Here is a 5,459-nt window from a genome sequence, read left to right on the forward strand (position 1 = left end):
ACATATGAGGAAGTGCTCGACATCCTTAGCCATCAGGAAAATGCAAATCAAAACAAAACTGAGATTCTACCTCACACCAGTCAGATTGGCCAAAATCCAAAACTCAGATGACAGCAGATGCTGGCGAGGCTGCAGAGAAAGAGGAACACTTCTCCACTGTTGGTGGGGTTGCAAACTAATACAACCACTCTGTAAATCAGTCTGGCAATACCTCAGAAAATTGGATATAGTACTACCTGAAGACCCAGCTATTCCACTTCTGGGCATATACCCCAGAGACACTTTAATACACAACAAAGATATATGCATCACAATGTTCATAGCAGCTCTATTTATAATAGCCAGAAGCTGGAAAGAACCCAGATGTCCTTCAGAAGATGAATGGATACAAAAATTGTGGTACATATACACAATGGAATACTACTCAGCCACCAGAAACAATGACTTAACCAAATTCTTAAGAAAATGGCTGCATCTAGAGAAGATCATCCTGAGTGAGATAACCCAGTCACAAAAGAACAGACATAATATGCCGTCACTGATAGTGGGATGCTAACCCCAGAGGCTTGCACTCCCCCAGAAACAACTCACAGACTGTATGAAGTCCAAGAAATAAAGAAAACAAAACAAAACAAAAAAATATTTACAAAACAAGAAAACTTTGACTATTTCCATGTTACATTTTGTTTTACATGTACTTTATGCTCATTCTATTAAGTTTTCAATGCATACTATCAAACCTTTACAAAATCAAGTACTGACTAAAAAATATATTCATATAATTTTATGTAAAAATTATTTTAAAATCTGAAAAAAGAAGTACTGACAAAAATGTATAATAAAAAAAAGAATTTTTCCCATGAGAACTCTATGCATTCTGCTGAACAGTAAGTCAGATACAAGATTATAGCCTTCTTTTTCCCTCTGTCAAACCAAAAATCTGTTTATCTGGCTTAAAAAGCTATAGTAGCACATGTGTTCTGGCTTATCGGTCTCATTTATATACATACATCTATGTATAATTATGGACTTTCATGTATCAGTTGTTTTTTTCTATTTATAATTATAGTCTTATATGTAACAATTATCTTCAATTTCTTTTTCATCTATTCCTCTTGTTCTCATGAATTTTCTCTCTTGCACATTAAATAATATTTATCTGATTTTTTAAAGATTGGATGCCTAATATATTTTCCTACAGAAACCATTCAATTTACTTTTAGTTTTTATTTTAAAACAATTTTAGTCAAACTCTTCATAGTATTGTCCATATTCTGGTTGTTGGGATCCTGCCAGTACGGAAGCTAGAAATTGGTATTCAGGAATTTTTTTAATCTTGACATTTTTTCAATATCACCTGTGTTTGCTTTTCTTAGTTATCACTTCAAATGTCAGAATTTTAGTCTTTCAGATCCCCTCTGTGGCTTTCCAGAGTGAATTTATATCCTCTATGATTATATAATGTTGGACCTATTTATGCTCACAGAGAGCATATGTTCTTGCTTATTTCTGGTTATATATGAAGATTTTGTTTACAATCATCCTTGTTAATTCCTTGTTCTTCATATCCTCTGAGTAAATGCTATAAATTATTATATTGCACAAATAAATATTACATACTACTATGTTAAAATGTATTTGCAATAACACATTACTGAAAATATGTTGGCTATGACTTTGTATTTATGCTTCATTGACTTATATTTGGATAAAGTGGTCCAAAATAAATGCATATTTAAATACATACAACTCCAAAATACTCTCATGCACATCATGAACATCAAAAAATGCTCACTCTGTGGATCTCATCTATTACTAACTAAACAACAGAGTTTTTTTCAACTAAAAAGTTGAGGTCGAGCCAGTAAGATGGCTCAATAGGTTACAGTATTTTCTCCTGAGCTTGACCTGAGACTCATTCCTGGAACCTATGCAGTCATAAAGAAGAAGTAACTCCTCCAAGTTGGCTTCCGACATCCAGACACAATATCATGGCAGGAGAACAAATACACACACAGGGGGAGAGAGAGAGAGAGAGAGAGAGAGAGAGAGAGAGAGAGAGAGAGAGAGAGAGAGAGAGAGAGACAGAGACAGAGACAGAGACAGAGGGGGGAGAGAGAAAGAGGAGAGAGAGAGAAAGAGGAGAGAGAGAGATGGAGAAATAGATAAATAGATAAATAGACAGGCAGAAAGGTAGATGGTAGAGAGATAGTTTTCCCATTTTGAGACACTAAGTAGTGTTTGACCAACCACAAAAGCTGTCTATTCCTAATAAAAGAGGTACTCTTTCTATGAACACAGAAAACAAAAAGAGCTAAGAAGTTGTATTTCTGCTGTGCTTTCTTTTCCTGGGGTCTTTCCCCTTTTTTATGAATCATCTCTAACTCCAACCCCGTTCTTCAGCCTCACGGATCAATTTTTGTTCCATCTGGCATCACACATTTTAGAACATGAGAACTTTCTTAGTATAAGCCACAGTGATTAGTTAGAGGAAGAACTAATACCTTTCTGAATTTATGTACTCATCAATCAAGACTCATCCTTCATAGAAAGATGTAGTGCAGATAGTCTGAGCAGAGAACTGTGTGAGTCATCTAAACCTGTCATACTAGCAGGATTATTGATATAACTTTTACCCGCACATAATCACCATAATTGGTGCATATGTTGGGTTACATGGCAAAGATAAATTAAGGTTACACATCTAATTTTGGTTGCTAGTTGCCTGTCCTTGAATGCCAGATTATCCTGTATTGTCCTGGTGAGCCCAGGGCAATCATGGTGTTCTTATAAGTGGGATGTAAAAGAGATTGGGATGGAAGCAAGTACTGGATCCTCTGCACAAGCTGAGAATTGGACATAATGTCTAGCAGTGAAAAGGTAAGGAAATGAATCATTCTTGCGGACGTCCAGAAAGGAATACAGCCCCAAAGAGACCAATATCTCTCCTACAACTTTAAAACTCTCATCTGTGCTCTATAACCTACAGAATGTAGTAGTTTTTCTCTACCTAGGAAGCTGACAACAGGGATGCACTCACTTTTAGTCTAACAACTACCATGTTCTTGTCCACCCCATGGATACCTAATTCTTTGACACTCCTTTCTTCCTCTCTTATATCATGTTATGGACTGGGTATAACATGAGTTCCTAGTACGATGGTTAAGTGGTTGTGGAAATGCCAGGAAGTGAGGAAAGACACTTTAGACTCACTTTAAGAGGGAAGATTTGGCAGCTAACCCCTGTATGTTTGTTTTCTCTTCAACATGAAGTGTCAAATAAAGTGACCTCTGCATGTTTCCTATTCATTATGAAGTGAAATATGCATGCACCTACCAACTGAAATGATATTGCTTAACCAGGTGCCCAGAATAAAAAGAAACAGGAGGGGTGGAACTCCTGTCCTGCTCTCTCGCTTTTCTCTCCTCTCTAGACAAGATGAGCTTCATCATTTGCTCTACCACCTTCTCCACCAACTACCAGTCCCGGGGCTCTGTGCGGACTCCCAGCTAGCAGGTCCGGCCTGCCAGCAGCGCAGCCAGCGTCTATGCAGGTGCTGGGGGCTCCGAGTCCCGGATATCTGTGCCCCGCTCTTTCTGGCGTGGCTCTGTGGAGTCTGCAAGCCTGGCTGGAATGGGTGGAATCCAGACCGAGAAGGAGACCTTACAAGACCTGAAGGACTTCCTGGACAGCTACCCAGACAAGGTGAAGAGCCTGGAGATTGAGAGCTGGAGACAGGAAAGCAAAATCCGGGAACATCTGGAGAAGAAGGGGCCCCAGAGCATCAGAGACTGAAGCCACTAGTTCAAGACCATCGAAGACCTGAGGGCTCAGATTTTTGCGAATTCTGTGAACAATGCCCACATCCTCCTGCAGATCAACAGTGCGTGTCTTCCTGCTGCTGACTAGCGTCAAGTGTGAGACAGAACTAGTCTTGCGCCAGTCTGTGGAAAGCGACTTCAATGGACTCCACAAGATGGTAGAGGACACCAATATCACAAGGCTACAGCTGGAGACAGATATCAATGTGCTCAAGGAAAAATTGCTGTTCATAAAAAAGGATTATGAGGAGGAAGTCCAAGGGCTGGAAGCCCAGATTACCAGTTCTGGGTTGACTGTGAAAGTGGATGCTCCCTAATCTCAGGAACTCTACAAGATCATGGTAGACATCTGCACCTGGTATGATGAGCTGGGAAAGGGGAGGGGGATGGGAGTAGGGGGAAAGGGGGAACAATTGAAATGTAAATACAGAGAATATCCAATAAAAATGGGTGGCTGGCTCAGAAGAACCTGGAGGAACTGGACGAGAACTGGTCTTAGCAGACTGAGGAGAGTACCATAGTAGTCACTACCAAGTCTGCTGAAATCAGAGATGCTGAGACCACAATCACGGAGCTGAGACACACCCTCCAGACCTTGGAGACTAACCTGAACTACCTTAAAAACCAGAACATCAACTTGGAGAACAACCTTGGGGACGTGGAGGCCAGATAGACAGTACTGATGGAGCAGCTCAGTTGGGTTCTTCTGCACCTGGAACCGGAGCTGGCACAAGCTCCAGCGAGGAACAGCGCCAGACCCAGTAATGTGAAGTCCTGTTGAACATCAAGGTCAAGCTTAAGGCAGAGATTGCCAGCCACTGCCGCTTGCTGGAGTATTTCAGTCTCAATGATGCCTTGGACTCCAGCAACTCCATGAACATTATGCGGGGGACAACTACCGGAAAGATCGTGGATGGCAAAGTGGTGTTTGAAACCAATGACACCAGAGGCACTGAAGCCAAGAAGGAGGGAACTCCTGGGGACTGAGGGTCCAATAAAAGTTGAGAGGCCAGTGGAAAAAGAAAAAAAGAAAAGAAACAGGAACTCTGAACCAAAATAAATCCTCCATCCCTGAAATTGTCCTTTCAGGTTTTGTCAACAAAAAATGTCTGCCTGATACAATTTCTTACATATCTGTCCCAAACCTTACAACTTCTCTTTGGAGAGTGATGAACCCTTTTACCTTTCTCTCTCTAAATTCTTTCTTTTATATTTTCTCTCCCATTCAGCAGCAGTTGGCATCTGTCTACCAACTATAAATCTTTCTGGAAAGGCCATTCCACTAAGGACAATGTCAGTTGGGAGCTCACAAATGACAGGATTTCTATCCTAATGCATAATACTCTTCAGGATACCAGAATTACAATTCTGTAAATTTGATTTAACTTAAAACCAGTAGGTAAAATAATCCTACCAGAAGCTAACTGAGGGAAGCCAAATATGAAGCAGATGACTTTAATCACAGTACTTGGAGACAGTTGAGATAAATCGTAGCTTTATGTTAGCCTGAGCTTACAGTAATATAGAAAGGGCACACTGTTCTATCTGTAAATATAAATATGCACAAATACAGATTTCTTTATTTATTTATTTATATCCAGGAAGATAAACCAAATTACATTAAACTATTTGCTGACT

At 40.0% G+C, this 5,459-nt stretch overlaps 1 pseudogene across 1 annotated transcript; it reads left to right on the forward strand.

Moving 5' to 3' along the window:
• Positions 1–3,438: 3,438 nt before the first annotated feature.
• On the forward strand, positions 3,439–4,808 carry LOC308428297 (keratin, type I cytoskeletal 18-like; annotated as a pseudogene). Its single transcript has 2 exons — positions 3,439–4,198; positions 4,285–4,808. The product of its transcript is annotated as a keratin, type I cytoskeletal 18-like (transcript).
• Positions 4,809–5,459: the final 651 nt, after the last annotated feature.

Source organism: Micromys minutus (genome assembly GCF_963924665.1).
Source record: "Micromys minutus genome assembly, chromosome: 12".
In the NCBI taxonomy this organism is placed as follows: Eukaryota; Metazoa; Chordata; class Mammalia; order Rodentia; family Muridae; genus Micromys; species Micromys minutus.